Source organism: Oncorhynchus gorbuscha, unplaced genomic scaffold (genome assembly GCF_021184085.1).
Source record: "Oncorhynchus gorbuscha isolate QuinsamMale2020 ecotype Even-year unplaced genomic scaffold, OgorEven_v1.0 Un_scaffold_1521, whole genome shotgun sequence".
Classification (NCBI taxonomy): domain Eukaryota; kingdom Metazoa; phylum Chordata; class Actinopteri; order Salmoniformes; family Salmonidae; genus Oncorhynchus; species Oncorhynchus gorbuscha.
In genome coordinates, this window is record NW_025746273.1 from 20,102 (window position 1) to 37,686 (window position 17,585).

The 17,585-nt window shown below is 53.1% G+C and overlaps 1 pseudogene; it reads right to left on the bottom strand.

Annotated features, from left to right (window-relative positions):
- Positions 1 to 8,544: 8,544 nt before the first annotated feature.
- The window catches only part of LOC124023165, a 37,052-nt pseudogene continuing 28,011 nt past the window's right edge, over positions 8,545 to 17,585 (bottom strand).

Below are 17,585 nucleotides of genomic sequence, written 5' to 3' on the forward strand. Positions count from 1 at the left end.
TATGTTTAGTTGTGGTAGGGGGTCTGGTGTTGTAGTGTTATGGGGGGTATGTTTAGTTGGGGGTCTGGTGTTGTAGTGTTATGGGGGGGGGTATGTTTAGTTGTGGTAGGGGCCTGGTGTTGTAGTGTTATGGGGGTCTGGTGTTGTAGTGTTATGGGGGTATGTTTAGTTGTGGTAGGGGTCTGGTGTTGTAGTGCTATGGGGGGGGTATGTTTAGTTGTGGTAGGGGGCCTGGTGTTGTAGTGTTATGGGGGGGGGCTGGTGTTGTAGTGTTATGGGGGGGGCCTGGTGTTGTAGTGTTATGGGGGTATGTTTAGTTGTGGTAGGGGGCCTGGTGTTGTAGTGTTATAGGGGGGTATGTTTAGTTGTGGTAGGGGGCCTGGTGTTCTGGTGTTATGGGGGGGTATGTTTAGTTGTGGTAGGGGGCCTGGTGTTGTAGTGTTATGGGGGGGGGGCCTGGTGTTGTAGTGTTATGGGGGGAAGTATGTTTAGTTGTGGTAGGGGTCTGGTGTTGTAGTGCTATGGGGGGGGGTATGTTTAGTTGTGGTAGGGGCCTGGTGTTGTAGTGTTATGGGGGGGGGCCTGGTATTGTAGTGTTATGGGGGGCCTGGTGTTGTAGTGTTATAGGGGGGCCTGGTGTTGTAGTGTTATGGGGGGTATGTTTAGTTGTGGTAGGGGCCTGGTGTTGTAGTGTTATGGGGGGCCTGGTGTTGTAGTGTTATGGGGGGGTATGTTTAGTTGTGGTAGGGGCCTGGTGTTGTAGTGTTATGGGGGGGTATGTTTAGTTGTGGTAGGGGGCCTGGTGTTGTAGTGTTATGGGGAGGGGGTATGTTTAGTTGTGGTAGGGGCCTGGTGTTGTAGTGTTATGGGGGGGGTATGTTTAGTTGTGGTAGGGGGTCTGGTGTTGTAGTGTTATGGGGGGGTATGTTTAGTTGTGGTAGGGGGCCTGGTGTTGTAGTGTTATGGGGGGGGTATGTTTAGTTGTGGTAGGGGCCTGGTGTTGTAGTGTTATGGGGGGGGTATGTTTAGTTGTGGTAGGGGGCCTGGTGTTGTAGTGTTATGGGGGTATGTTTAGTTGTGGTAGGGGGTCTGGTGTTGTAGTGTTATGGGGGGTATGTTTAGTTGGGGGGTCTGGTGTTGTAGTGTTATGGGGGGGGGTATGTTTAGTTGTGGTAGGGAGCCTGGTGTTGTAGTGTTATGGGGGGTCTGGTGTTGTAGTGTTATGGGGGGTATGTTTAGTTGTGGTAGGGGGTCTGGTGTTGTAGTGCTATGGGGGGGTATGTTTAGTTGTGGTAGGGGCCTGGTGTTGTAGTGTTATGGGGAGGGGGGCTGGTGTTGTAGTGTTATGGGGGCCTGGTGTTGTAGTGTTATGGGGAAGTATGTTTAGTTGTGGTAGGGGGTCTGGTGTTGTAGTGCTATGGGGGGGGGTATGTTTAGTTGTGGTAGGGGGCCTGGTGTTGTAGTGTTATAGGGGGGCCTGGTGTTGTAGTGTTATGGGGGGAGTAGGGGGCCTGGTGTTGTAGTGTTATGGGGGGGTATGTTTAGTTGTGGTAGGGGTCTGGTGTTGTAGTGCTATGGGGGGGGGTATGTTTAGTTGTGGTAGGGGGCCTGGTGTTGTAGTGTTATGGGGGGGGGGCCTGGTGTTGTAGTGTTATGGGGGGGCCTGGTGTTGTAGTGTTATGGGGGGTATGTTTAGTTGTGGTAGGGGTCTGGTATTTGTAGTGTTATAGGGTATGTTTAGTTGTGGGGGGCCTGGTGTTGTAGTGTTATGGGGGGGGGCCTGGTGTTGTAGTGTTATAGGGGGGGCCTGGTGTTGTAGTGTTATGGGGGGTATGTTTAGTTGTGGTAGGGGCCTGGTGTTGTAGTGTTATGGGGGGCCTGGTGTTGTAGTGTTATAGGGGGCCTGGTGTTGTAGTGTTATGGGGGGTATGTTTAGTTGTGGTAGGGGGCCTGGTGTTGTAGTGTTATGGGGGGCCTGGTGTTGTAGTGTTATGGGGGGGGGCCTGGTGTTGTAGTGTTATGGGGTATGTTTAGTTGTGGTAGGGGCCTGGTGTTGTAGTGTTATGGGGGGGTATGTTTAGTTGTGGTAGGGGGCCTGGTGTTCTGGTGTTATGGGGGTATGTTTAGTTGTGGTAGGGGGCCTGGTGTTGTAGTGTTATGGGGGGGGGCCTGGTGTTGTAGTGTTATGGGAAGTATGTTTAGTTGTGGTAGGGGCCTGGTGTTGTAGTGTTATGGGGGGGGGCCTGGTGTTGTAGTGTTATAGGGGGCCTGGTGTTGTAGTGTTATGGGGGTATGTTTAGTTTGTAGTAGGGGCCTGGTGTTGTAGTGTTATGGGGGGGGGCCTGGTGTTGTAGTGTTATGGGGGTATGTTTAGTTGGTAGGGGGTCTGGTGTTGTAGTGTTATGGGGTATGTTTAGTTGTGGTAGGGGTCTGGTGTTGTAGTGTTATGGGGGTATGTTTAGTTGTGGTAGGGGGCCTGGTGTTGTAGTGTTATGGGGGTATGTTTAGTTGGGGGTGGGGGTCTGGTGTTGTAGTGTTATGGGGGGGTTTTTAGTTGTGGTAGGGGGCCTGGTGTTGTAGTGTTATGGGGGGGGGTATGTTTAGTTGTGGTAGGGGGCCTGGTGTTGTAGTGTAATGGGGGGGGGTATGTTTAGTTGTGGTAGGGGCCTGGTGTTGTAGTGTTATGGGGGGTATGTTTAGTTTAGCCTGGTGTTGTAGTGTTATGGGGGGTGCCTGGTGTTGTAGTGTTATGGGGGGGGGTATGTTTGTTGTGGTAGGGAGCCTGGTATTTTGTAGTGTTATGGGGAAGTATAGTTGTGGTAGGGGGCCTGGTGTTGTAGTGTTATGGGGGGTATGTTTAGTTGGGGGGGCCTGGTGTTGTAGTGTTATGGGGGTATGTTTAGTTGTGGTAGGGGGCCTGGTGTTGTAGTGTTATGGGGGGGGGTATGTTTAGTTGTGGTAGGGGCCTGGTGTTGTAGTGTTATGGGGGGTATGTTTAGTTGTGGTAGGGGGCCTAGTGTTGTAGTGTTATGGGGGTATGTTTAGTTGTGGTAGGGGGCCTGGTGTTGTAGTGTTATGGGGGGTATGTTTAGTTGTGGTAGGGGGCCTGGTGTTGTAGTGTTATGGGGGGTATGTTTAGTTGTGGTAGGGGTCTGGTGTTGTAGTGTTATGGGGGGGTATGTTTAGTTGTGGTAGGGGGTCTGGTGTTGTAGTGTTATGGGGGGAGCCTGGTGTTTTAGTGTTATGGTAGGGGGTAGGGGGCCTAGTGTTGTAGTGTTATGGGGGTATGTTTAGTTGTGGTAGGGGGCTGGTGTTGTAGTGTTATGGGGGGGTATGTTTAGTTGTGGTAGGGGGCCTGGTGTTGTAGTGTTATGGGGGTATGTTTAGTTGTGGTAGGGGGCTGGTGTTGTAGTGGGGGGCCTGGTGTTGTAGTGTTATAGAAGTATGTTTAGTTGTGGTAGGGGGCCTGGTGTTGTAGTGTTATGGGGGGTATGTTTAGTTGTGGTAGGGGGCCTGGTGTTGTAGTGTTATGGGGGGGTATGTTTAGTTGTGGTAGGGGGCCTAGTGTTGTAGTGTTATGGGGGGGTGTGTTTGAAATAGTATGAGGGATGACAGAGAGGATGAGGTATGTCTTCAGATGTCTCCGGATGGGAAATTAGAGTCTCCATGGATCTCCCTCTGGGACCTAAAGGGCAGACGGGTCGTACTGATGGGTGGACCATCTCACTTCAATCCATCTCTGACCCAAATCCTTTTCTCTTCAGCAGACTGACAGATGAAACCACTTCTTATCCAGAACTATTTACAGACCAGAGGTGTTTATAATGTACTGTATTTACAGACCAGAGGTGTTTATAATGTACTGTATTTACAGACCAGAGGTGTTTATAATGTACTGTATTTACAGACCAGAATGGTCTATAATGTACTGTATTTACAGACCAGAGGTGTTTATAATGTACTGTATTGACAGACCAGAGGTGTTTATAATGTACTGTATTTACAGACCAGAGGTGTTTATAATGTACTGTATTTACAGACCAGAGGTGTTTATCATGTACTGTATTTACAGACCAGAGGTGTTTATAATGTAGCAGGTCTTGAAGCAGGTCTTGTTTATGTACAGCAACACATCAGGTGAAGCAGGTCTTGTTTATTTACAGCAACACATCAGGTGAAGCAGGTTCTTATGTACAGCAACACATCAGGTGAAGCAGGTCTTGTTTATGTACAGCAACACATCAGGTGAAGCAGGTTCTTATGTACAGCAACACATCAGGTGAAGCAGGTTCTTATGTACAGCAACACATCAGGTGAAGCAGGTTCTTATGTACAACAACACATCAGGTGAAGCAGGTCTTGTTTATGTACAGCAACACATCAAGTGAAGCAGGTCTTGTTTATTTACAGCAACACAACAGGTGAAGCAGGTCTTGATATGTACAGCAACACAGCAGGTGTTGATAGCAGACACTATACATCTTCAATCAGAGATTAAACTGAATAACAGAGAAAACAATAAAATACTGATCTGCCCAGACATGAAGAGAGGAGAGTTCAAGGCCCAGACATGAAGGGGAGTTCAAGGCCCAGACATGGAGAGGAGAGTTCAAGGCCCAGACATGAAGGAGAGTTCAAGGTCCAGACATGAAGGGAAGGAGAGTTCAAGGCCCAGATATGAAGGGAAGGAGAGTTCAAGGCCCAGACATGAAGGGGAGTTCAAGGCCCAGACATGGAGAGGAGAGTTCAAGGCCCAGACATGAAGGAGAGTTCAAGGTCCAGACATGAAGGGAAGGAGAGTTCAAGGTCCAGACATGAAGGGAAGGAGAGTTCAAGGCCCAGACATGAAGGGAAGGAGAGTTCAAGGCCCAGACATGAAGGGGGAGGAGAGTTCAAGGTCCAGACATGAAGGAGAGTTCAAGGCCCAGACATGGAGAGGAGAGTTCAAGGCCCAGACATGAAGGAGAGTTCAAGGTCCAGACATGAAGGGAAGGAGAGTTCAAGGTCCAGACATGAAGGGAAGGAGAGTTCAAGGCCCAGACATGAAGGGAAGGAGAGTTCAAGGCCCAGACATGAAGGGAGGAGAGTTCAAGGCCCAGACATGAAGGGGAGTTCAAGGCCCAGACATGGAGAGGAGAGTTCAAGGTCCAGACATGAAGGAGAGTTCAAGGTCCAGACATGAAGGGAAGGAGAGTTCAAGGTCCAGACATGAAGGGAAGGAGAGTTCAAGGCCCAGACATGAAGAGAAGGAGAGTTCAAGGTCCAGACATGAAGGAAGGAGAGTTCAAGGCCCAGACATGAAGGGGAGGAGAGTTCAAGGTCCAGACATGAAGGAGAGTTCAAGACCCAGACATGAAGGGGAGTTCAAGGCCCAGATATGAAGGGAAGGAGAGTTCAAGGCCCAGACATGAAGAGAGGAGAGTTCAAGGCCCAGACATGAAGGGAAGGAGAGTTCAAGACCCAGACATGAAGAGAGGAGAGTTCAAGGCCCAGACATGAAGGGAAGGAGAGTTCAAGGCCCAGACGTGAAGGGAAGGAGAGTTCAAGGCCCAGACGTGAAGGGAAGGAGAGTTCAAGGCCCAGATATGAAGGGAAGGAGAGTTCAAGGCCCAGACGTGAAGGAAGGAGAGTTCAAGGCCCAGACGTGAAGGGAAGGGGAGTTCAAGGCCCAGACATGAAAGGGAGTTCAAGGTCCAGACATGAAGGGGAGTTCAAGGTCCAGACATGAAGGGAGTTCAAGGCCCAGACATGAAGGGGAGTTCAAGGCCCAGACATGAAGGGGAGTTCAAGGCCCAGACATGAAGGGGAGTTCAAGGACCAGACATGAAGGGGAGTTCAAGGCCCAGACATGAAGGGGAGTTCAAGGCCCAGACATGAAGGGGAGTTCAAGGCCCAGATATGAAGGGGAGGAGAGTTCAAGGCCCAGACATGAAGGGGAGTTCAAGGCCCAGACATGAAGGGGAGTTCAAGGCCCAGACGTGAAGAGAAGGAGAGTTCAAGACCCATATATGAAGGAGAGTTCAAGGCCCAGACATGAAGGAGAGTTCAAGGCCCAGACATGAAGGAGAGTTCAAGGCCCAGACATGAAGGAGAGTTCAAGGTCCAGACATGAAGGAGAGTTCAAGGCCCAGACATGAAGGGGAGTTCAAGGCCCAGACATGAAGGAGAGTTCAAGACCCAGATATGAAGGGGAGAGGAGAGTTCAAGGCCCAGACATGAAGGGAAGGAGAGTTCAAGACCCAGACATGAAGGGAAGGAGAGTTCAAGACCCAGACATGAAGGGAAGGAGAGTTCAAGACCCAGACATGAAGAGAAGGAGAGTTCAAGACCCAGACATGAAGGGAAGGAGAGTTCAAGGCCCAGACATGAAGGGGAGTTCAAGGCCCAGATATGAAGGGGAGTTCAAGACCCAGACATGAAGGGGAGTTCAAGGCCCAGACATGAAGGGAAGGAGAGTTCAAGGCCCAGACATGAAGGGGAGGAGAGTTCAAGACCCAGATATGAAGGGGAGTTCAAGGCCCAGACATGAAGGGAAGGAGAGTTCAAGACCCAGATATGAAGGGAAGGAGAGTTCCAGTAGTCTCCGCAAAGAGGACAGTAACCTCCGTAAAGAGGACAGTAAACCCCGTAAAGAGGACAGTACTCTCCGTAAAGAGGACAGTAGACTCTGTAAAGAGAACAGTAGCCTCTGTAAAGAGAACAGTAGCCTCCGTAAAGAGGACAGTAACCTCCGTAAAGAGGACAGTATCCTCCGTAAAGAGGACAGTAACCTCTGTAAAGAGGACAGTAACCTCCGTAAAAAGGACAGTAACCTCCGTAAAGAGGACAGTAACCTCCGTAAAGAGGACAGTAACCTCCGTAAAGAGGACAGTATCCTCCGTAAAGAGGACAGTAACCTCTGTAAAGAGGACAGTAACCTCCGTAAAGAGGACAGTAACCTCCGTAAAGAGGACAGTAACCTCCGTAAAGAGGACAGTAACCTCCGTAAAGAGGACAGTAACCTCCGTAAAGAGGACAGTAACCTCTGTAAAGAGGACAGTAGTCCCCGTAAAGAGGACAGTAGACTCTGTAAAGAGGACAGTAGTCTCCGTGAAGAGGAAAGGTCACTCCGTAAAGAGGACAGTAACCCCCGTAAAGAGGACAGTAGACTCTGTAAAGAGAACAGTAACCCCTGTAAAGAGGACAGTAACCTCCGTAAAGAGGACAGTAACCTCCGTAAAGAGGACAGTAACCTCCGTAAAGAGGACAGTAACCTCTGTAAAGAGGAAAGGTATCTCCATAAAGAGGACAATAGTCTCCGTAAAGAGGAAAGGTCACTCCGTAAAGAGGACAGTAACCTCCGTAAAGAGGCCAGTAGACTCTGTAAAGAGAACAGTAACCTCTGTAAAGAGAACAGTAACCTCCTTAAAGAGAACAGTAACCTCCGTAAAGAGGACATTAACCTCTGTAAAGAGGACAGTAGTCTCCGTAAAGAGGACAGTAACCCCTGTAAAGAGGACAGTAGCCTCTGTAAAGAGGACAGTAGTCTCCGTAAAGAGGACAGTAACCTCTGTAAAGAGGACAGTAGTCTCCGTAAAGAGGACAGTAACCTCTGTAAAGAGGAATGGTCACTCCGTAAAGAGGACAGTAACCCCCGTAAAGAGGACAGTAGACTCTGTAAAGAGGACAGTAGTCTCCGTAAAGAGGACAGTAGTCTCTGTGAAGAGGACAGTAGTCTCCGTAAAGAGGACAGTAACCTCCGTAAAGAGGACAGTAACCTCTGTAAAGAGGACAGTAGTCTCCGTAAAGAGGACAGTAACCTCCGTAAAGAGGACAGTAACCTCTGTAAAGAGGACAGTAGTCTCCGTAAAGAGGACAGTAACCTCTGTAAAGAGGAAAGGTATCTCCATAAAGAGGACAGTAGTCTCCGTAAAGAGGAAAGGTCACTCCGTAAAGACGACTGTAACCTCTGTAAAGAGGACAGTAACCTCTGTAAAGAGGACAGTAGTCTCCGTAAAGAGGACAGTAACCTCTGTAAAGAGGAAAGGTACCTCCATAAAGAGGACAGTAGTCTCCGTAAAGAGGAAAGGTCACTCCGTAAAGAGGACAGTAACCTCTGTAAAGAGGAAAGGTCACTCCGTAAAGAGGACAGTAACCTCTGTAAAGAGGAAAGGTATCTCCATAAAGAGGACAGTAGTCTCCGTAAAGAGGACAGTAACCTCTGTAAAGAGGAAAGATCACTCCGTAAAGAGGACAGTAACCTCTGTAAAGAGGAAAGGTATCTCCGTAAAGAGGACAGTAACCATCAAGGGTAAATTACCTTCAAGAGTTAAGTGTAATGCGCTTCTCGACAATGCCTTTGTTGAGGGAGGGGCTGGGTGGGGAGGGGCTTGGCTGGGTGGGGAGGGGTTTGGCGGGTTGGGGAGGGGCTTGGCTGGGTGGGGAGGGGCTTGGCTGGGTGGGGAGGGGCTTGGCGGGGTGGGAGGGGCTGGGTGGGGAGGGGAGGTGCTTGGCTGGGTGGGGAGGGGCTTGGCTGGGTGGGGAGGGGCTGGGTGGGGAGGGGCTTGGCGGGGTGGGGAGGGGCTTGTTCTCTGAGTGAGTGGCCGGGATTCAATCAAAGAACACACATTCACATCCCCATCTCTCCATCCCCCTGCAGTGTCTCAGACTGCTTCCGTAGAGCATGGTAGTATTAAGCTGCCTCTCCAGATCGTGTCTTCCTCCCCATCTCCTTCCTTGATGCTCGGTACAGTTTGATACTGAGACTGGGCAGATCGTACAGTTCATCCAGATGGAACCTGGTCTGGAACCGTTCTACGAACTGGTTCTCTCTGTCCAGACGGAACCTCATGGCCCAGAGGATCTCTGTCCCGTCCTGACACAGGTGATCGAAGGTGTCCAAGAGCTCCGCCAGGTAGGGGTGGCAGTACACCACATCGGCAGCGAACACGTAGTCGTAGTGACAGGCAGCCCGAGGAAGTGTTGTTCCAGCTCCTTCCCCAGGACAGCTCAGTGACACGAGGAGCGTGTCTACAGGAACCCCTGGTGTTACGCAGGACGTTATACTGCAAGTTACTCAGCACCTCCGGAAGGTCTGTGGACGTCACCTTGGCACCTAGGGAAAAAACACCAGTTACCAAACAGGAAGGAGATGTCTGTCCTCTGAAGAGGGCGGTTTCACCGGACCAGACGTGCTACCTGTCCCAGACCTGCTGTTTTCAACTCTCTAGAGACAGCAGGAGCGGTAGAGATCCTCTCAATGATCGGCTATGAAAAGCCAACTGACATTTACTCATGAGGTGCTGACCTGTTGCACCCTCTACAACCACTGTAATTATTACTATTTGACCCTGCTGGTCATCTATGAACATTTGAACATCTTGGACATGTTCTGTTATAATCTCCACCCGGTACAGCCAGAAGAGGACTGGCCACCCCACATAGCCTGGTTCCTCTCTAGATTTCTTCCTAGGTTCTGGCCTTTCTAGGGAGTTTTTCCTAGCCACCGTGCTTCTACACCTGCATTGCTTGATGTTTGGGGTTTTAGGCTGGGTTTCTGGAGAGCACTTTGAGATATCAGCTGATCTACGTAGGGCTTTATAAATACATTTGATTGATTGATTGGATGGGCCCGAAAAACTAAAACAACAAAAACACACGAACAAGGAGGGACCCCCCAGGACAGCTCAGTGATACGAGGAGGGTGTCTGGGACCCCCCAGGACAGCTCAGTGATACGAGGAGGGTGTCTGGGACCCCCCAGGACAGCTCAGTGATACGAGGAGGGTGTCTGGGACCCCCAGGACAGCTCAGTGATACGAGGAGGGTGTCTGGGACCCCCTAGGACAGCTCAGTGATACGAGGAGGGTGTCTGGGACCCCCCAGGACAGCTCAGTGATACGAGGAGGGTGTCTGGGACCCCCCAGGACAGCTCAGTGATACGAGGAGGGTGTCTGGGACCCCCTAGGACAGCTCAGTGATACGAGGAGGGTGTCTGGGACCCCCCAGGACAGCTCAGTGATACGAGGAGGGTGTCTGGGGCCCCCAGGACAGCTCAGTGATACGTGGCGTGTGTCTGGGACCCCCCAGGACAGCTCAGTGATACGAGGCGTGTGTCTGGGACCCCCCATGGACAGCTCAGTGATACGAGGAGGGTGTCTGGGACCCCCCAGGACAGCTCAGTGATACGAGGCGTGTGTCTGGGACCCCCAGGACAGCTCAGTGATACGTGGCGTGTGTCTGGGACCCCCCAGGACAGCTCAGTGATACGAGGCGTGTGTCTGGGACCCCTCAGGACAGCTCAGTGATACGAGGAGGGTGTCTGGGACCCCCTAGGACAGCTCAGTGATACGAGGAGGGTGTCTGGGACCCCCCAGGACAGCTCAGTGATACGAGGAGGGTGTCTGGGACCCCCCAGGACAGCTCAGTGATACGAGGAGGGTGTCTGGGACCCCCCAGGACAGGTCAGTGATACGAGGAGGGTGTCTGGGGCCCCCCAGGACAGCTCAGTGATACGAGGAGGGTGTCTGGGACCCCCCAGGACAGCTCAGTGATACGAGGAGGGTGTCTGGGGCCCCCAGGACAGCTCAGTGATACGTGGCGTGTGTCTGGGACCCCCCAGGACAGCTCAGTGATACGAGGCGTGTGTCTGGGACCCCCCAGGACAGCTCAGTGATACGAGGAGGGTGTCTGGGACCCCCCAGGACAGCTCAGTGATACGAGGCGTGTGTCTGGGGCCCCCAGGACAGCTCAGTGATACGTGGCGTGTGTCTGGGACCCCCCAGGACAGCTCAGTGATACGAGGCGTGTGTCTGGGACCCCTCAGGACAGCTCAGTGATACGAGGAGGGTGTCTGGGACCCCCCAGGACAGCTCAGTGATACGAGGAGGGTGTCTGGGACCCCCAGGACAGCTCAGTGATACGAGGAGGGTGTCTGGGACCCCCCAGGACAGCTCAGTGATACGAGGAGGGTGTCTGGGACCCCCTAGGACAGCTCAGTGATACGAGGAGGGTGTCTGGGACCCCCCAGGACAGCTCAGTGATACGAGGAGGGTGTCTGGGGCCCCCAGGACAGCTCAGTGATACGAGGAGGGTGTCTGGGGCCCCCCAGGACAGCTCAGTGATACGAGGAGGGTGTCTGGGACCCCCCAGGACAGCTCAGTGATACGAGGAGGGTGTCTGGGGCCCCCAGGACAGCTCAGTGATACGTGGCGTGTGTCTGGGACCCCCCAGGACAGCTCAGTGATACGAGGCGTGTGTCTGGGACCCCCCAGGACAGCTCAGTGATACGAGGAGGGTGTCTGGGACCCCCCAGGACAGCTCAGTGATACGAGGCGTGTGTCTGGGGCCCCCAGGACAGCTCAGTGATACGTGGCGTGTGTCTGGGACCCCCCAGGACAGCTCAGTGATACGAGGCGTGTGTCTGGGACCCCTCAGGACAGCTCAGTGATACGAGGAGGGTGTCTGGGACCCCCCAGGACAGCTCAGTGATACGAGGAGGGTGTCTGGGACCCCCCAGGACAGCTCAGTGATACGAGGAGGGTGTCTGGGACCCCCCAGGACAGCTCAGTGATACGAGGAGGGTGTCTGGGACCCCTAGGACAGCTCAGTGATACGAGGAGGGTGTCTGGGACCCCCAGGACAGCTCAGTGATACGAGGAGGGTGTCTGGGGCCCCCAGGACAGCTCAGTGATACGAGGAGGGTGTCTGGGGCCCCCCAGGACAGCTCAGTGATACGAGGACGGTGTCTGGGACCCCCCAGGACAGCTCAGTGATACGAGGAGGGTGTCTGGGGCCCCCAGGACAGCTCAGTGATACGTGGCGTGTGTCTGGGACCCCCCAGGACAGCTCAGTGATACGAGGCGTGTGTCTGGGACCCCCCAGGACAGCTCAGTGATACGAGGAGGGTGTCTGGGACCCCCCAGGACAGCTCAGTGATACGAGGCGTGTGTCTGGGGCCCCCAGGACAGCTCAGTGATACGTGGCGTGTGTCTGGGACCCCCCAGGACAGCTCAGTGATACGAGGCGTGTGTCTAGGACCCCTCAGGACAGCTCAGTGATACGAGGAGGGTGTCTGGGACCCCCCAGGACAGCTCAGTGATACGAGGAGGGTGTCTGGGACCCCCCAGGACAGCTCAGTGATACGAGGAGGGTGTCTGGGACCCCCCAGGACAGCTCAGTGATACGAGGAGGGTGTCTGGGACCCCCTAGGACAGCTCAGTGATACGAGGAGGGTGTCTGGGACCCCCAGGACAGCTCAGTGATACGAGGAGGGTGTCTGGGGCCCCAGGACAGCTCAGTGATACGTGGCGTGTGTCTGGGACCCCCCAGGACAGCTCAGTGATACGAGGCGTGTGTCTGGGACCCCCCATGGACAGCTCAGTGATACGAGGAGGGTGTCTGGGACCCCCCAGGACAGCTCAGTGATACGAGGCGTGTGTCTGGGACCCCCAGGACAGCTCAGTGATACGTGGCGTGTGTCTGGGACCCCCAGGACAGCTCAGTGATACGAGGCGTGTGTCTGGGACCCCTCCAGGACAGCTCAGTGATACGAGGAGGGTGTCTGGGACCCCCTAGGACAGCTCAGTGATACGAGGAGGGTGTCTGGGACCCCCCAGGACAGCTCAGTGATACGAGGAGGGTGTCTGGGACCCCCCAGGACAGCTCAGTGATACCAGGAGGGTGTCTGGGACCCCCCAGGACAGCTCAGTGATACGAGGCGTGTGTCTGGGGCCCCCAGGACAGCTCAGTGATACGTGGCGTGTGTCTGGGACCCCCCAGGACAGCTCAGTGATACGAGGCGTGTGTCTGGGACCCCTCAGGACAGCTCAGTGATACGAGGAGGGTGTCTGGGACCCCCCAGGACAGCTCAGTGATACGAGGAGGGTGTCTGGGACCCCCCAGGACAGCTCAGTGATACGAGGAGGGTGTCTGGGACCCCCCAGGACAGCTCAGTGATACGAGGAGGGTGTCTGGGACCCCCTAGGACAGCTCAGTGATACGAGGAGGGTGTCTGGGACCCCCCAGGACAGCTCAGTGATACGAGGAGGGTGTCTGGGGCCCCCAGGACAGCTCAGTGATACGAGGAGGGTGTCTGGGGCCCCCCAGGACAGCTCAGTGATACGAGGACGGTGTCTGGGACCCCCCAGGACAGCTCAGTGATACGAGGAGGGTGTCTGGGGCCCCCAGGACAGCTCAGTGATACGTGGCGTGTGTCTGGGACCCCCCAGGACAGCTCAGTGATACGAGGCGTGTGTCTGGGACCCCCCAGGACAGCTCAGTGATACGAGGAGGGTGTCTGGGACCCCCCAGGACAGCTCAGTGATACGAGGCGTGTGTCTGGGGCCCCCAGGACAGCTCAGTGATACGTGGCGTGTGTCTGGGACCCCCCAGGACAGCTCAGTGATACGAGGCGTGTGTCTAGGACCCCTCAGGACAGCTCAGTGATACGAGGAGGGTGTCTGGGACCCCCCAGGACAGCTCAGTGATACGAGGAGGGTGTCTGGGACCCCCCAGGACAGCTCAGTGATACGAGGAGGGTGTCTGGGACCCCCCAGGACAGCTCAGTGATACGAGGAGGGTGTCTGGGACCCCCTAGGACAGCTCAGTGATACGAGGAGGGTGTCTGGGACCCCCCAGGACAGCTCAGTGATACGAGGAGGGTGTCTGGGGCCCCCAGGACAGCTCAGTGATACGTGGCGTGTGTCTGGGACCCCCCAGGACAGCTCAGTGATACGAGGCGTGTGTCTGGGACCCCCCATGGACAGCTCAGTGATACGAGGAGGGTGTCTGGGACCCCCCAGGACAGCTCAGTGATACGAGGCGTGTGTCTGGGACCCCCAGGACAGCTCAGTGATACGTGGCGTGTGTCTGGGACCCCCCAGGACAGCTCAGTGATACGAGGCGTGTGTCTGGGACCCCTCAGGACAGCTCAGTGATACGAGGAGGGTGTCTGGGACCCCCTAGGACAGCTCAGTGATACGAGGAGGGTGTCTGGGACCCCCCAGGACAGCTCAGTGATACGAGGAGGGTGTCTGGGACCCCCCAGGACAGCTCAGTGATACCAGGAGGGTGTCTGGGACCCCCCAGGACAGGTCAGTGATACGAGGAGGGTGTCTGGGGCCCCCCAGGACAGCTCAGTGATACGAGGAGGGTGTCTGGGACCCCCCAGGACAGCTCAGTGATACGAGGAGGGTGTCTGGGGCCCCCAGGACAGCTCAGTGATACGTGGCGTGTGTCTGGGACCCCCCAGGACAGCTCAGTGATACGAGGCGTGTGTCTGGGACCCCCCAGGACAGCTCAGTGATACGAGGAGGGTGTCTGGGACCCCCCAGGACAGCTCAGTGATACGAGGCGTGTGTCTGGGGCCCCCAGGACAGCTCAGTGATACGTGGCGTGTGTCTGGGACCCCCCAGGACAGCTCAGTGATACGAGGCGTGTGTCTGGGACCCCCCAGGACAGCTCAGTGATACGAGGAGGGTGTCTGGGACCCCCTAGGACAGCTCAGTGATACGTGGCGTGTGTCTGGGACCCCCCAGGACAGCTCAGTGATACGAGGAGGGTGTCTGGGACCCCCCAGGACAGCTCAGTGATACGAGGAGGGTGTCTGGGACCCCCCAGGACAGCTCAGTGATACGAGGATGGTGTCTGGGACCCCCCAGGACAGCTCAGTGATACGAGGAGGGTGTCTGGGACCCCCCAGGACAGCTCAGTGATACGAGGAGGGTGTCTGGGACCCCCCAGGACAGGTCAGTGATACGAGGAGGGTGTCTGGGGCCCCCCAGGACAGCTCAGTGTTACGAGGAGGGTGTCTGGGACCCCCCAGGACAGCTCAGTGATACGAGGAGGGTGTCTGGGACCCCCCAGGACAGCTCAGTGATACGAGGAGGGTGTCTGGGACCCCCCAGGACAGCTCAGTGATACGAGGAGGGTGTCTGGGACCCCCCAGGACAGCTCAGTGATACGAGGAGGGTGTCTGGTGTCTGACCACCCATGAGACTTTGTAAATACAAGATTGTCTCACCTAGAAGGCTTGTAACTATGGAGACCAGACCGGTCCCGGCGCCCAGCTCGATGACGTTCTTGTCCAGCAGGTTGTACGTGTCACGGTGCGTATCCAGGAAGTAACACAGCACTATGGCCTGATGGGAAATAAACACAATGCAATGTGAACTAACAGGACTTTTATAAAAATTAAGTTGATGGATGAAGATGTACATGGTGAGGAAAAAAGTGGAATTTAAAAGTAATGATTGTGATGAAGATTAGTGTAAGGGTAGTGTTAGTGAGGATGATGAAGGTGACCATAAGGGTAGTGTTAGTGAGGATGATGAAGGTGACCATAAGGGTAGTGTTAATGAGGATGATGAAGGTGAGCGGTAGGGTAGTGTTAGTGAGGATGATGAAGGTCCTTCTGTAGCTCAGTTGGTAGAGCATGGCGCTTGTAACGCCAGGGTAGTGGGTTCGATCCCCGGGACCACCCATACGTAGAATGTATGCACACATGACTGTAAGTCGCTTTGGATAAAAGCGTCTGCTAAATGGCATATATTATTATTTATATTATTATATTATTATATATATTATTATTATTATTATTATATTATTATTATATTATAAGGGTAGTGTTAATGAGGATGATGAAGGTGAGCGGTAGGGTAGTGTTAGTGAGGATGATGAAGGTGACCATAAGGCTAGTGTTAATGATGATGATGAAGGTGACCATAAGGCTAGTGTTAGTGAGGATGATGAAGGTGACCATAAGGGTAGTGTTAGTGAGGATGATGAAGGTGACCATAAGGGTAGTGTTAGTGAGGATGATTAAGGTGACCATAAGGGTAGTGTTAGTGAAGATGATGAAAGTGAGTGGTAGGGTAGTGTTAGTGAGGATGATGAAGGTGAGCGGTAGGGTAGTGTTAGTGAGGATGATGAAGAGACCATAAGGGTAGTGTTAGTGAGGATGATGAAGGTGACCATAAGGGTAGTGTTAGTGAGGATGATGAAGGTGACCATAAGGGTAGTGTTAGTGAGGATGATGAAGGTGACCATAAGGGTAGTGTTGGTGAAGATGATGAAGGTGACCATAAAGGTAGTGTTGGTGAAGATGATGAAGGTGACCATAAAGGTAGTGTTGGTGAAGATGATGAAGGTGACCATAAGGGTAGTGTTGGTGAAGATGATGAAAGTGAGTGGTAGGGTAGTGTTGGTGAGGATGATGAAGGTGACCATAAGGGTAGTGTTGGTGAAGATGATGAAGGTGACCATAAGGGTAGTGTTAGTGAAGATGATGAAGGTGACCATAAGGGTAGTGTTAGTGAGGATGATGAAGGTGAGTGGTAGGGTAGTGTTGGTGAAGATGATGAAAGTGAGTGGTAGGGTAGTGTTAGTGAGGATGATGAAGGTGACCATAAGGGTAGTGTTAGTGAGGATGATGAAGGTGAGTGGTAGGGTAGTGTTGGTGAGGATGATGAAGGTGAGTGGTAGGGTAGTGTTAGTGAGGATGATGAAGGTGACCATAAGGGTAGTGTTAGTGAGGATGATGAAGGTGAGCGGTAGGGTAGTGTTAGTGAGGATGATGAAGGTGAGTGGTAGGGTAGTGTTAGTGAGGATGATGAAGGTGAGTGGTAGGGTAGTGTTAGTGAGGATGATGAAGGTGAGTGGTAGGGTAGTGTTAGTGAGGATGATGAAGGTGAGCGGTAGGGTAGTGTTAGTGAGGATGATGAAGGTGAGTGGTAGGGTAGTGTTAGTGAGGATGATGAAGGTGAGTGGTAGGGTAGTGTTAGTGAGGATGATGAAGGTGAGTGAAGGGTAGTGTTAGTGAGGATGATGAAGGTGACCATAAGGGTAGTGTTAGTGAGGATGATGAAGGTGAGTGGTAGTGTTAGTGAGGATGATGAAGGTGAGTGGTAGTGTTAGTGAGGATGACGAAGGTGAGTGGTAGGGTAGTGTTAGTGAGGATGATGAAGGTGACCATAAGGGTAGTGTTAGTGAGGATGATGAAGGTGACCATAAGGGTAGTGTTAGTGAGGATGACGAAGGTGAGTGGTAGGGTAGTGTTAGTGAGGATGATGAAGGTGACCATAAGGGTAGTGTTAGTGAGGATGATGAAGGTGACCATAAGGGTAGTGTTAGTGAGGATGATGAAGGTGACCATAAGGGTAGTGTTAGTGAGGATGACGAAGGTGAGTGGTAGGGTAGTGTTAGTGAGGATGATGAAGGTGAGCGGTAGGGTAGTGTTAGTGAGGATGATGAAGGTGACCATAAGGGTAGTGTTAGTGAGGATGATGAAGGTGACCATAAGGGTAGTGGTGGTGAAGATGATGAAGGTGACCATAAGGGTAGTGTTAGTGAAGATTATGAAAGTGAGTGGTAGGGTAGTGTTAGTGAGGATGATGAAGGTGACCATAAGGGTAGTGTTTAGTGAGGATGATGAAGGTGACCATAAGGGTAGTGTTAGTGAGGATGATGAAGGTGAGCGGTAGGGTAGTGTTAGTGAGGATGATGAAGGTGAGTGAAGGGTAGTGTTAGTGAGGATGATGAAGGTGAGTGGTAGTGTTAGTGAGGATGATGAAGGTGACCATAAGGGTAGTGTTAGTGAGGATGATGAAG